Source organism: Ambystoma mexicanum, chromosome 1q (genome assembly GCF_040938575.1).
Source record: "Ambystoma mexicanum isolate Mex_15411 chromosome 1q, UKY_AmexF1_1, whole genome shotgun sequence".
NCBI classification, from domain to species: Eukaryota; Metazoa; Chordata; class Amphibia; order Caudata; family Ambystomatidae; genus Ambystoma; species Ambystoma mexicanum.
The window spans coordinates 1378762030-1378774132 of record NC_090922.1 but is presented as its reverse complement, the minus strand read 5'-3'; the positions used below and the strand labels follow the sequence as shown (position 1 = coordinate 1378774132).

At 41.4% G+C, this 12103-nt stretch overlaps 1 pseudogene; it reads left to right on the top strand.

Moving 5' to 3' along the window:
* The first annotated feature begins 4839 nt into the window (after nt 1-4839).
* LOC138562316 (centrin-3 pseudogene) lies at nt 4840-5181 on the top strand (annotated as a pseudogene).
* The last annotated feature ends 6922 nt before the right edge of the window (nt 5182-12103 follow it).

Here is a 12103-nt window from a genome sequence, read left to right as displayed (position 1 = left end):
GTCTGTAATTAGCAGGGATGGTGGGGTCCAGAGTTTGTTTTTTTAGTAATGGTAGAACCCAGGATTGTTTGAGGTTGGCTGGTACTGTATTATTTTTAAAAGAGGCGTTTATCAACTTCGAGATAAAAGGGGCTAGGTCTCTAGCTGCATCCTTTATTATCTGTGCTGGGCACATGTCACCTTTACAATTCGAAGGTTTGAGGGAGAGTATTATTTTTTCTGTTTCAGTTATGGAGAGTCTTGAATCTAAAAGGTGTGGTTGTCCTAGTCACCGCAGGTTGACTGGTTTGTTGGTCAGTGTGAGGTAATGACACCTTTTTTTGCAATTTTGCATTGTAGGGACAACATTTTATTTGATAGAGCATTTTGTATGTTAGCACACCATGCTTTATCCTTTGGGGTGTTGTCTACCGATTGGATTGGGGATTCTAGTTCGCGGAGGATGGAGAACAATTCTTTAGTGTTAGATTTAGCTTTCTCAATCCTGTCATTGAAGGTATTCCTTTTGGCTTTGGTTATTTCTTTTTTGTACATTTTTGCAAATTCTGTTAAGTTATTTTTGTTATTTTCAGATGGGGAGTGGCGCCAAATAGATTGGAGTTTCCTTTTTTGTAATCTTAGGGATTTGAGTTGGGGGGTAAACCAGGCATTTAGGTGCGCTACTTGCCTAGCTTTGCGCAGTTTGACAGGAGCAATTGTATCCAGTGCCTTTGACATAGCATTGTTGAAGGTATTTACCAATGCGTCAGGGTTGTTATTTTCCATTCCAGCTATGGCAGGAAGGAGAAGAGGGATACGTTTTTCAGCAGTAATATCCTTCTTACTTCTGGTAGGGAGAGGTGGTGCGATGTTGTTAGGCTTGGGGCTGAGGAGGTCTAATGTGGCAGAGAAGTTTATTAAATGATGATCTGTCCAGGGTTGTGGGACAATATCGGTAATGCTAATGTTGCAGTTTAGTTTGGATACCCAGTCAAGGGTCTTTCCTTTGATATGCGTTGGAGAGAGGACTTTTGTTTAAAACCGTGGTCATTTAGCAAGGTTGCAATAGATTCTGCATGTTTGTTGTCACTACGGCAGATCACAAAGCAAGTAACACTAAAAAAATTCTAATTCAATTAAAATGTTGCAAGACAAGAAATCAAAAAACATTAAGAACATAAAGTCAATACCAACTTCGTCAACAAAACATTTTCTTAAATCATTAAATAATACCAGAAAGCACTGTGCTTGCTTTAAATGTGGTTACAAAAAATTATTCACAGCTTTCCCAAGCTAAAATACATAATTCCCAACCATTGGTAGCTGTGAATATGTCCTCATATGCTCCGCTTGATGAACTGATTGCGGTTGCTGAAGACATGCGATCTGGCGATAACACCAGTACTTCTGTTCTGAAAGCTCAACCAATAGAAACAGGACAATTAGCCCTAGGTAGCTCTAAAGATAAAGTGGCTGTAGAGTTTCGGCATCAGGAAATTCGCAAAGCTGTGGATGCATCCATGGCTTCTCAAAAAATTCCACAACCACTTAGTAGACCCAACTTGGCCCGCATTAGTAACACCAAAATAATCTATAGTTACATGGAACAGATGGAATCTAATAGATCTCAAATATCGGCTATACACTCTTTGATCATTGGCTGTCGTGCATCTCCCTATCCCATAATGATTTAAATCAAAGTAGCATTATGGCCATATTTTCTGAAATTCCATCACTTGAAGATATCGAGCCCAGTGATATTGCCCAAGCGGAGTTCATAAATGAAAAAAATCTGGGAATAGCAAAAATATGGATGAACTCGAGAGTAGTGCTGAACACTGTGTGATTAGCGAAAGCGAAATTGTATGACTTGGGTTTTGTTGTTTCCATAGACAATATATCTGATTAACCATCAGTACAAATGCAGTTGTGGTCATGAACAAATCTAACTAGCCCATCAATTCAAACAGAAATGTATATCTTTAATTAGCTGGAACAATAGGGAATTTGGTCATTTGATAAACAATGAAGAAAATGGGCTTGAATTGTATGATAAAGTACTGATTCTGGAGACATGGTATCCACCATTCTATCGTGGGATAACTTTGATACTCATCTAAATCCAGCCCAACGAATGGGTAGACCAATGTCAGGCCTAATAACTGCTACTAAGGTGAGCTCAGGTATCCATTCTGAATCATGGGACTCTCTGAATGACTTTATGCAGTTAACCAAATTAAGGCTAGCCAGTAGCTCATATGCTTTACTCAATATATACTGGAATACCTAATACCTAATACCTAAGGAATACCTAAGGCCTTACTGATGATTGCTTTTTTTGTCACCTAAATAATCTGTTGGATTTGATTCATTCTGCCCCTATAATCTCCCATATAATCTTGGCAGGAGATTTAAATCTTCATTGTTTTGACAAATCTGACCGAATTGCAAAGAATGACTGATACTATGGAACCATTTTACAAAGGCCCATAATTTAATCATGCTGAATTTGGCCTTTTTTTGATGACATTCCCACTCAACAGACCTGGCATAGAAAAGAGGTCAGTGCAATAATAGACTGCATTTATGTAGATCCAATGCTATTTTCTATATCACACTTTTGTGTGATACAAACTGAACAAAGAGATCATAACAATCTATCTACTGCATGGAAAGTCCCTATCAAATATCTATAAGTCCCGATACATATTTTCAGGGCACAGTAATCCCCAACAATGGTCTGAATAGTTTGCACTTGACAGAATCTAAAATACTACACCTAAACGATTGGTTGGGAGCAGCCTTTCGAAACTCAGATTTAGAGGCTCAGCCCCAAGATGTGGCTTATAATGAGCTGATAGATAGGTGAGGCGAAGGGGGGGCCCTCTTTTTTGTTTAAGGGGGCCTGACTCGGGTAGGTTACACACAGGAAAAAGGAAGAATCAGAAGCTACCCCTGTTCAAGAACGCATTGGAGGTAGGTACTATCCAAATTAGGTCACAAAATAGCGGGCAAAGTAAATTCAGAAAAACCTAATGCTTTAATTCAAATATGGACATATATCTAAAAATGTAGGCCTACATGTTCAATATAAGGCCTTAACCTTAAAACACATAAGCCCAAAAGGGCAAACAAGAAAAAGTTTTAACTACACATTAAAGTGAAGGTTAGTAGCATAGATATTTGTGCAGATTCATATACTACTTATTGATAGTAGCATACCATTCTTGTCAAGTTTTTTTTAAATTTATTCTGTCCACTATTTTGTGACCTCCTTTGGCTAGTATTTGTTAAACCTAGCTTGCTGCAACTCATACTTACCTCCAATGCATTCTTGAACAGGGGTTGCACTACTGGTTCTGGCACCTCAAAAAAATTTAAGACAACCCATGCCTATAATCCAGAAATTAAAGAGAGAAAAACCTTATTTTGAGGTTAAAAAAGACATGAACTCTTGCTTTCACCACCATCCAGGATTATTGCTTTAAGATCAATTAAAACCAGTTACAAAAATTGGCTGCGAGCAAGGAAGTCTAGAATATTTCAATTAAATGGAGAAAAGATGCTGAACCCATATTTCAGGGTGGCAGCAGCATACACATGCAAAAGTCAATTAGTCTGCAGATACATGGAGCCTAACCCCATGTAGCAGGGCAGCATACAAATGCAAAAGTCAATTAGGCAGCAGATACATGGAGTCTAACCCCATGTTGCAGGGCGGCAGTAGCATACAAATGCAAGAGTCAATTTGGCGGCAGATACATGGAGCCTATACATGGAGCCTAACCCCATGTTGCAGGGTGGCAGCAGCATACAAATGTAAAAATCAATTAGGTGGGCACTATTGGGCTTGGAAGAATGGGATAAGGGGATGGGGGAGGACTTCAAGGACAAGAAGGGGTGTTGGGGCACACACAGGCATCACGGGCGACCTGGAGGCATAGGGGGCACACACAGTCATCACAGGTGACCGGGGGGGTTTGGGTGCACACACAGCCATCACGGGTGACCAGGGAGGGGTAGGGGGCACACACAGCCCTCACAGGCTACCGAGGGGTGCACACACAGGGGTAGGACATACACAGGCCTCACGGGTGACCAGGGGGGCTTGGGGGCACACACAGGCACACAGGTGACCAGGGAGATTGGGGCCACACATAGGCATCACGAGTGACCAGGAGGGGCGGGGGCACACACAGGCATCACGGACAACCAGGGGGCGTGGGGGCACACACAGCCATCACGGGCAACCCTGGGGAGGGTACACACAGGCATCACTGGTAACCAGGAGGGGTGGGCGCAGACACAGCCATCATGGGTGACCAGGGGGGCACACACAGGCATCACAGATGACCAGGGAGGGGTAGGGGGCATACACAGGCATCACAGGCAACCAGGGGGTTTGGAGTAAACACACAGGCATCACAGGCAACCAGGGGGGTGGACACACACACAGGCATCACAGGCGACCAGGGGGGTTGGGGGCACACACAGACATCACGGGTGACCATGGGGGTTGGGGGTACACACAGCCATCACGGGTGAACAGGGGGGTGCTGGGGGCACACCTGAAGTGGACAGGGAGCAGACTGGGCCTTCAATGCGGGTCTTAAATTGAAACGGGCTGGCTCCCACCTTCCGGTTGGCATGATTGGCTGAAGTAGGAGAGGCCAACCAATGGGAGCGGGAGCCGGCCAGGCAACAACAAAGGCACTCGGGTGATGCGGGCAGGCATCCCTGTTAGAAAGGCACCACATACAATGATGGTATAGCGAAAAGGAAGGTGCTACCCCTATGTTACCTAATGTGCTAATGGTGAGTGGAATGAAACCACAAGATGACTAAGGCAGGGATCCCGTGATGAATATCAGAAGCACACAGAAAAGAAGGGAGCTGACGGAGGAGCAAAAGCAAGAACTAAAAGATGTGTTTGAGCTGTTTGGTACAGATAAAGATAAAGCTATTGATTATCATGAACTGAAGGTGGCACTGTGGGCTTTAGGATTTGATGTAAAAAAAGTTGATGAATTAAAGATTCCCAAGGATTATGATTGTGAAGCACAAGGAAAAATCAATTTTGAGGACTTCAATGAAGTTGTTACAGACTGGATATTAGATTGTGATCCACAAGAAGAAATGCTGAAGGCATTTAAATTATTTGATGACGACGATTCAGGGAAAATAAGCTTGAGAAACTTGTGACGTGTTTCTAGGGAACTTGGTGAAAACATGTCCGATGAAGAACTACATGCGATGATAGACGAGTATGATAAAGATGGTGATGCAGAAATAAATCAAGAGGAATTTCTCTCAATCATCACTGGGGACACAGAATAAAATGTGGCTATGATAGAAAACATGTTTTGGTGAACTGCATATGCAATGATTAGATTTCACAGCCCTTTGTTAAAACAATTTAACCCAAATGGACCAAAATAAATACTTATCAACCAAAAAAAAAAAACAGAAGCACAAAGCAAGGTGGAGCGAAGCCCCCAGACAGGGCTGCTGATGCTTAACCATCCATGTGTTGTGTGATCAGCTGCTCTGTGCTTAGATTTCCGTGCTTTTACTCCCGGCTGACAGAGCGCAGTTAGCTGATTTGAAGATGAAAGGAGAAATGAAGAAAGAACTTTGGCGGGCCTCAACGTGTGCCTTAAATCAAAATGGGACAAAATGGATGACACTTTCCAATAACTCCACTCCTTGACCCAGCGTGTGTATGGTTAAATGTTAAATGTTAAAGGATATATATACCGTGCACTATCACCACCGGAATGGTCCCCTTGCACTCTGGCAGATCTGAAAAAAAAGGGGGGTTGGTTGGGGTACATTAGAAGGACAACATTTGGAGAAAGAGCAAGGCAGCTTTCATGTGCTGTTGGCAGCTTCAGTTCAGTTAACACCATTCGCTGAGCTTTTAGGTGTGGTATCCGGTCAGTATCCATTGTGTTCTGTTGTGTAATGCTATTTGTGGTTTGTTGTGCAGTATAGTGATGTGCGGGTGGTTTGCTGTGGTTTAAGAGGTATGGTTGTGTTTAGTTAGAGCTTGAAAGGTGCATGTAGAGGGGTGAGGTTTTAGTAGTGTTGGTTATTAGCATTGTTGTCTGAAGAGATGCACATTTTGTGGGTCCTCTCTCAGTGTGACTCTAGGTAATATTCACAATCCTCTCTGGGTGTGACACAGGCTAATATTCACAGATCTATCCTAAAGTGGCACAGGCTCACAGTCTTCTCTAGATGTGATATTCACAATCCCTTTTGGATGCGACACAGGCCAATATTCACAGTTCTATTCAACCGTGGCACAGGCTAATATTCACAGTTCTATCTTAGTGTGGCACAGGTTAATAATCACAGGCCACTCTGGGTGGGACTCTAGCCAACATTTACAAACCTCTCTGGGTGCAACGCAGGCAAATATTCGTAGTTCTATACCAGTGTGGCACAGGCTAATATTCACATTCCACCTTAGTGTGGCAACGGCTTACAATCACAGTACTCTCTAGGTGTGGCTCAAGATAACATTCACAATCCTCTCTGGTTGCAATGCAGGATAATATTCACAGTTCTACCTTAGTGTGACATAGGCTAATTGTCGCAATCATCTATAGATGTGACCCAGGTTCTTACCCAATTCTTTCTAACCCAATATTGAGACGGAAGGGTGCCATATCTGAAGAACCTTAGCAATGGCAGCAGGGTACCCCATAATCACCAATGATCAGCACAGTGACCTACTTATTCTAGTGCCCTGCTTCACCACGTACAATACGTTATTCCCCAAGATGCAACACATTTCACTGTGATCAACCTCAACAATGCATTATTCTCAGTTCCATTGCACCCAGATTCCCAGAAACTTACCACGTTTACTTACCGAGGACAGCGATACCAACACACACATTGGCCACAGGAGTACGGTAAATCCCCAAGTGTTTTGAACTGGGTACTGCAAATGGATTTAGGAAACATACAAATATCAAGCACAGTAATACTGTATGTAGATAACCTGTTAGTGTGCAGCACCTCAGAAGAACAATGCAGGTAAGATTCAATTCAGCTCCTGAAACTTCTTGTAGACAAAGGGTTCAAAGTAGATAAGGACAAACGACAAAACAAAATAACAATGTAAACTCACTAGTTAAAAGTTGAAGCAAAGTGTTCAATGTTTGTCAGTGGTGCGAGTGTGCAGTGATTTAATGTAATAAAAGCCACAATAAATCATCTGTATATATTAAAAATACAAGACTTGTCTGACAACTCCAGGGACCCATGACACATATAAAGTTGCAAGAAAGTACCTGTTTTAAGTTATTTGGAGGTGATAAAATTTCAATATAGTAACTAATGGGCCACATTTTTGGGATGCACCCCCACACCCTAAACGTGAGTGGAAGTACAAAATAAGGAAATTCCTATATATTGCATTAGTGGCCTGATAATATGCTAGTGACCCCATTTACAGATTCACCCTTCCTGCTTGGAATCAGGTAAAACCATTGGTGAAATTATATATGGTGACATTATGTATGGGGATGGGTTGCGGGGATGTCCCCTGCTCTCCTTGTAAAAAACAAAAATAATTTGGCAGTTGCGGTGGTGCCCCCTGCATGTTCAATGTAATAATATCTCTGCAAAAAACGGTGACATTTTTGCAAGGAGACATTATTGCGGGGACATAATTACATGGAACCTCCTGCTTTATGTGAGCACCAAGGGCGAGAGATACATTTCTGAGAGCACTTCATGAAGAAATGTAGAACAGCAACACATAGCAGAAAAACACATTGAGTACAGTCCATCTGACAAAATGCAGTAGGCAAATATTGACCGGTAGTGCATTAGGTTTGACACACATGTATGAGTATAAAAGGATGCAAAGGGCACAACAAGCAGTGGGAAAACTTTTGTTTAGTAGTGTCACAGTTAAAAAGCACAGTACAAATCTGTCCTACCGTCTATTAGTTGTATTAGAATTTAGATTGCACATATACAACTATAGACCCCATAATAGATGCAACCTCCTGGGTAATTTACAGGTTATTCGGCCCCAGAAGCACATGGATTTTTAGAGGAGGAGCCAAGTACCCCTACTCTACCTACCACTCCTACATTACTTGAGAAGTATGAACCAAAGTATGTGACATATACTACACCAATCAGAAGGCAAGAAGAAGAGCAACGACTCTGTGCAGTATATGGGAAATGAAGTATCCATTAAGGAAACCATACCTACATCCAAGACAATATGATGGTCATTTGAATATGATTCCTGATTAAACAAAGAAATTAAATGACCAGGATGAATGGTGGCTTCATACAAAACGAAATCGATTCCATACATAGAAGATAATCAGACCTGAGAGGCAGATGATTTATGAAGAATGAAGAAGTACTAAGGATAAGTGACATTTTGGGATCAAAATGAAGAATCTTATGCCACAAACATGAGGAAGATATTTAGTTAGCTTAAATGTGTAAAGGTGCAATGAAATGCAAGCAGCAAAGCAATCATGAAGCTAGCCAAATGCTTATACTAAATAGATTGCGGCAAACGCCAATATTTAAACATATACTTCATAGATACATATGGATTGAATAAAGAATGAAGGTTCCACTACGCATATAGCAGTCTTGAACAACACAAAAGGCCTCAAATTCAGTGTCGCAGTTACAAAAGCAATCAAACTGAACAGAATATATTTCAGCAAAGGAGTTGTTATCCAAACTAAAATTGGCTGACATTAGATACAATTAACCTGAAAGAACAGAAGCTCCTGTTCAAGAAGGTCAAGTATAAACAAAGATGTCAGAGGACTATTGGAAAATACAGTTAAATACATGAAAACCGTTCAATTCACGGTGTCCAGTCATGTGATGGAAGAAAGTTGGACACATGAGGAGATCACACCTACGTAAGGAAGCCAGACAGTACACATACTCCTTAAGAAATCCCAGAGAACAGTACAAACTCAAAGCCAACATCAGACACTAATTGACACTGAAACATTGAGGTGATGATGGAGTGTCCATTTAATTGGTCAGAAGCTGATATCGAGACAAGTGCACCCGCACCTGGTTGTTCAGTCTGCAAGCTGCTCACGTAGGTGGAAAGTTATTGACAGAGGTTAGTAGCCAGCAAATTGTAGAGGACCACGTAGTTGGGGGTCCTATAGTTGTGTAACCAATGGGACGTTGTACATTTAGTGACGTTCATAGTGGACATTTTGAAGGGAGGGCTTAGTTGTCCCACCTGTGGATGACTATCCCATTATTTCTCTCTGTTACTCTATACAGATATTACACCTATACATAGTGGTTCACTTAGAGCCGATTCCGCTTCCTGATAGGTTTTAGAAGCTTGCCAGGTAGGAATACATTGGTAATGACACAGGTCTACACATCAGTAGTGACACATTTGGTCTATAAAAATATGTTTTTTCTTAAATGAGTTGAGAGTTGAGTATCGAGCGATTGCTGATGTTCATTGTACTCCCTGTTTTACTTACTTATAATAAAACAGATGAACATTTTGCCAAGCTATTTGTGTCATCTGAATTATTGATGTTTGATTAAAATCTGCATACCCATCCATCTCAAGGGTATTTATACTCATCTTAAAGAGCTGGAAGTCTCCAGTTCACTTGGTAGGAGAGATTGATGGTTAGATAAGATACCATCAGACGACGACATAACTTTAGGGTCTCAGCAATATCGCACGACCTCTGCCATTCGGCTGACAGGACGTGAAGCTCCCCGTAGATTGTGGTTAGAAATAGGACCCAAAAAACGTGCAAGTTGGATGTGACGGGACCCCTAGTTTGAATAGGAACCCCTCCCACATATACGAGAAGCGGATCAAACAGCAGCATGAAGAGGCAGTAACGAAGACGGTGATCCTGAGGGTCCAAAGACAAAAAAATGCAAACGGTGAATGAAAGACCAAAGAGTGTGGCAAAAAAGGGATGCCTGCATAGTAAATAACAGAGAGTAATGGAGGGAGGCGAGATAAAATATAATTCAAGAGTAATAGCATAAGAATATATGTATATGGGGAAAGATATTGACTTCAGTGTTGCCAATTAATATATGAGGAAAATAGTTGTGAGGTGTAGCCACGCTACAAGGATACGCCCTGTTCCTAGATTTTAAAGAGTGCTAGCAGAAGCCTTAATTCAGAGCCCACTTTTGTGAGGGACATATAGCAGACGAGATAAGTTTAAAGACTTTCTTAAAGGAATTGGCTTAAGTTCTAGTCGGAACAAGAATTGTAGAGGGTAAGACAAGTCCTAAGGAATGGATTGTGAGGTGCACGTACATTGACTAGTCAAGTCCGTCGGTTTTGTTTTATGTGGTTGAAAAAGTGTGGTGACGTCACCGTGGAGAAAATGAAATGTTTTAGGTAATAAAGAAATGTGGAAGTAAGATGCAAAAGGTGATTGTTTTAAGATTAAACTTTGATGGTTGTTTTTTAGCAGAATTAAAGTAAAAAATAGCATTACAACGGGATTGGAGCTTGCAACGATTGGTGCTCGCTCATAAGTATATGTCGATTGAAATATAAAATTGAGAACTATAACTAAAGAATAAGCAAAGTGGTAATAAAAAAGGAGAAGTAAAAGTTAGAAATGGAAGAAGTTACGCCATTACTGCATCTTTGCAAACAGCTACCAAATTACGTGCTCAAACATAAACAGTGCAGTGCAGAATGGGTTAAAGGGACCGCAGACAAAATGTTTATGCCGTGGCCCCAAGGCGGGTCATTATCGAGAACAGTTCTACAGCATATGATAACATATTTGCAGGCTGCATACACAGGAAAAAAGTTAGAGAAGTGCCTAGCCTGCCCCATCTGAAATGAAAAACTAGACTAAGAACGATAAAGAGTTATACCCATTAAGAGAACTTAAAGCAGCGACGGTATATAGCAATCCGTCATATGAGTCACCTACGCAAAGTAGTGACGAAGGCCCAGAGAAAGACACAGAGAAAGATATAACATCCTGAAGGACAAGGGGAGACGCAATAGAGAGAAGTGATCAAGCAAGTACATCTTTAGACAGAAGAAGAGAAACAAAGAGATGTAAGGGAGATAAGGATAAAACTGATGAGATAGTGCATGTACAGAATGAATGGTTGGGAGGTCAGATTATACTTAAACTCGATGGTAAAGGCATTGACAATGTTAGGCAAAGTGGAGATCAAGCCGAACAAGACAGGAGAGACAAAGAAAAGGAGGAACGATTGAGAGACGAAGGAGCAAGAAGAAAAGATAGACAAAGACGAGAACAGTTATATCAAGATGAGCAAGCTAAAAAAACAAGAGACAGCAGAAGAACAAATAAAGAATGAGATAATAAAAGAAGACCAGCTGAGGGAAAAGGAAAGACTAAAGGAGAAAAGAATAGAAGCTGATGAACAGGAAAGGATAAGAGAGAAAAGAATACAAAGACGGAGGGATGAGGAAAGGCGAAAGGCAAAGGAGCAAAGGAATATGAAAAGGACAGAGGAAGATAAAATAAGAGAAGAGGCAAGAAAGTGCAGAGAAGTTGATAATGACATGGAACACAAAAGGAGACAGAGAGCACGCGATCTTGAGTTTTTTGAAAGGTTAGTAAGAGATCCCAATCCACGTGTAAAGTGGGAAGACATAGATAAATTCTTTCCTGAGTCTGAGCCATTTCCAAGCACTTCTGGAGCAAATCTGGAAGACAAATTTGATTCACAAAGCATTGGGGAAATGATCGATAAAGTGCATCACGAAATGCAAGCCCAGAAAGAAGCACAAAAGAAGGGGAAAAATGAGCGTCTTGAGAGTACGCAGTAGTATGACACGGAGGAAGTGTCCTGTAGCACGAGACAAAAGGAGCTGTCTTTAGACAGGTTAACAATAAATAGAGATGATCATGAGAGGAGTTGCACGAGTTGGGCACAAGAAGTATCAGACGAAGAAAGGGAAACCTACTTGAGGGAGGTTAGGAGTTTTAAATCTGAACTAGAAGAACATCCGCCTTGGATAAGGAAATACGATGGTTGGGTTCAAAATGACCTCCTATGTCTAAGGCATCAGAACCACTGACACAGTCAGACAGACATCAGGGGCAACCCCATGGTCAGAGGG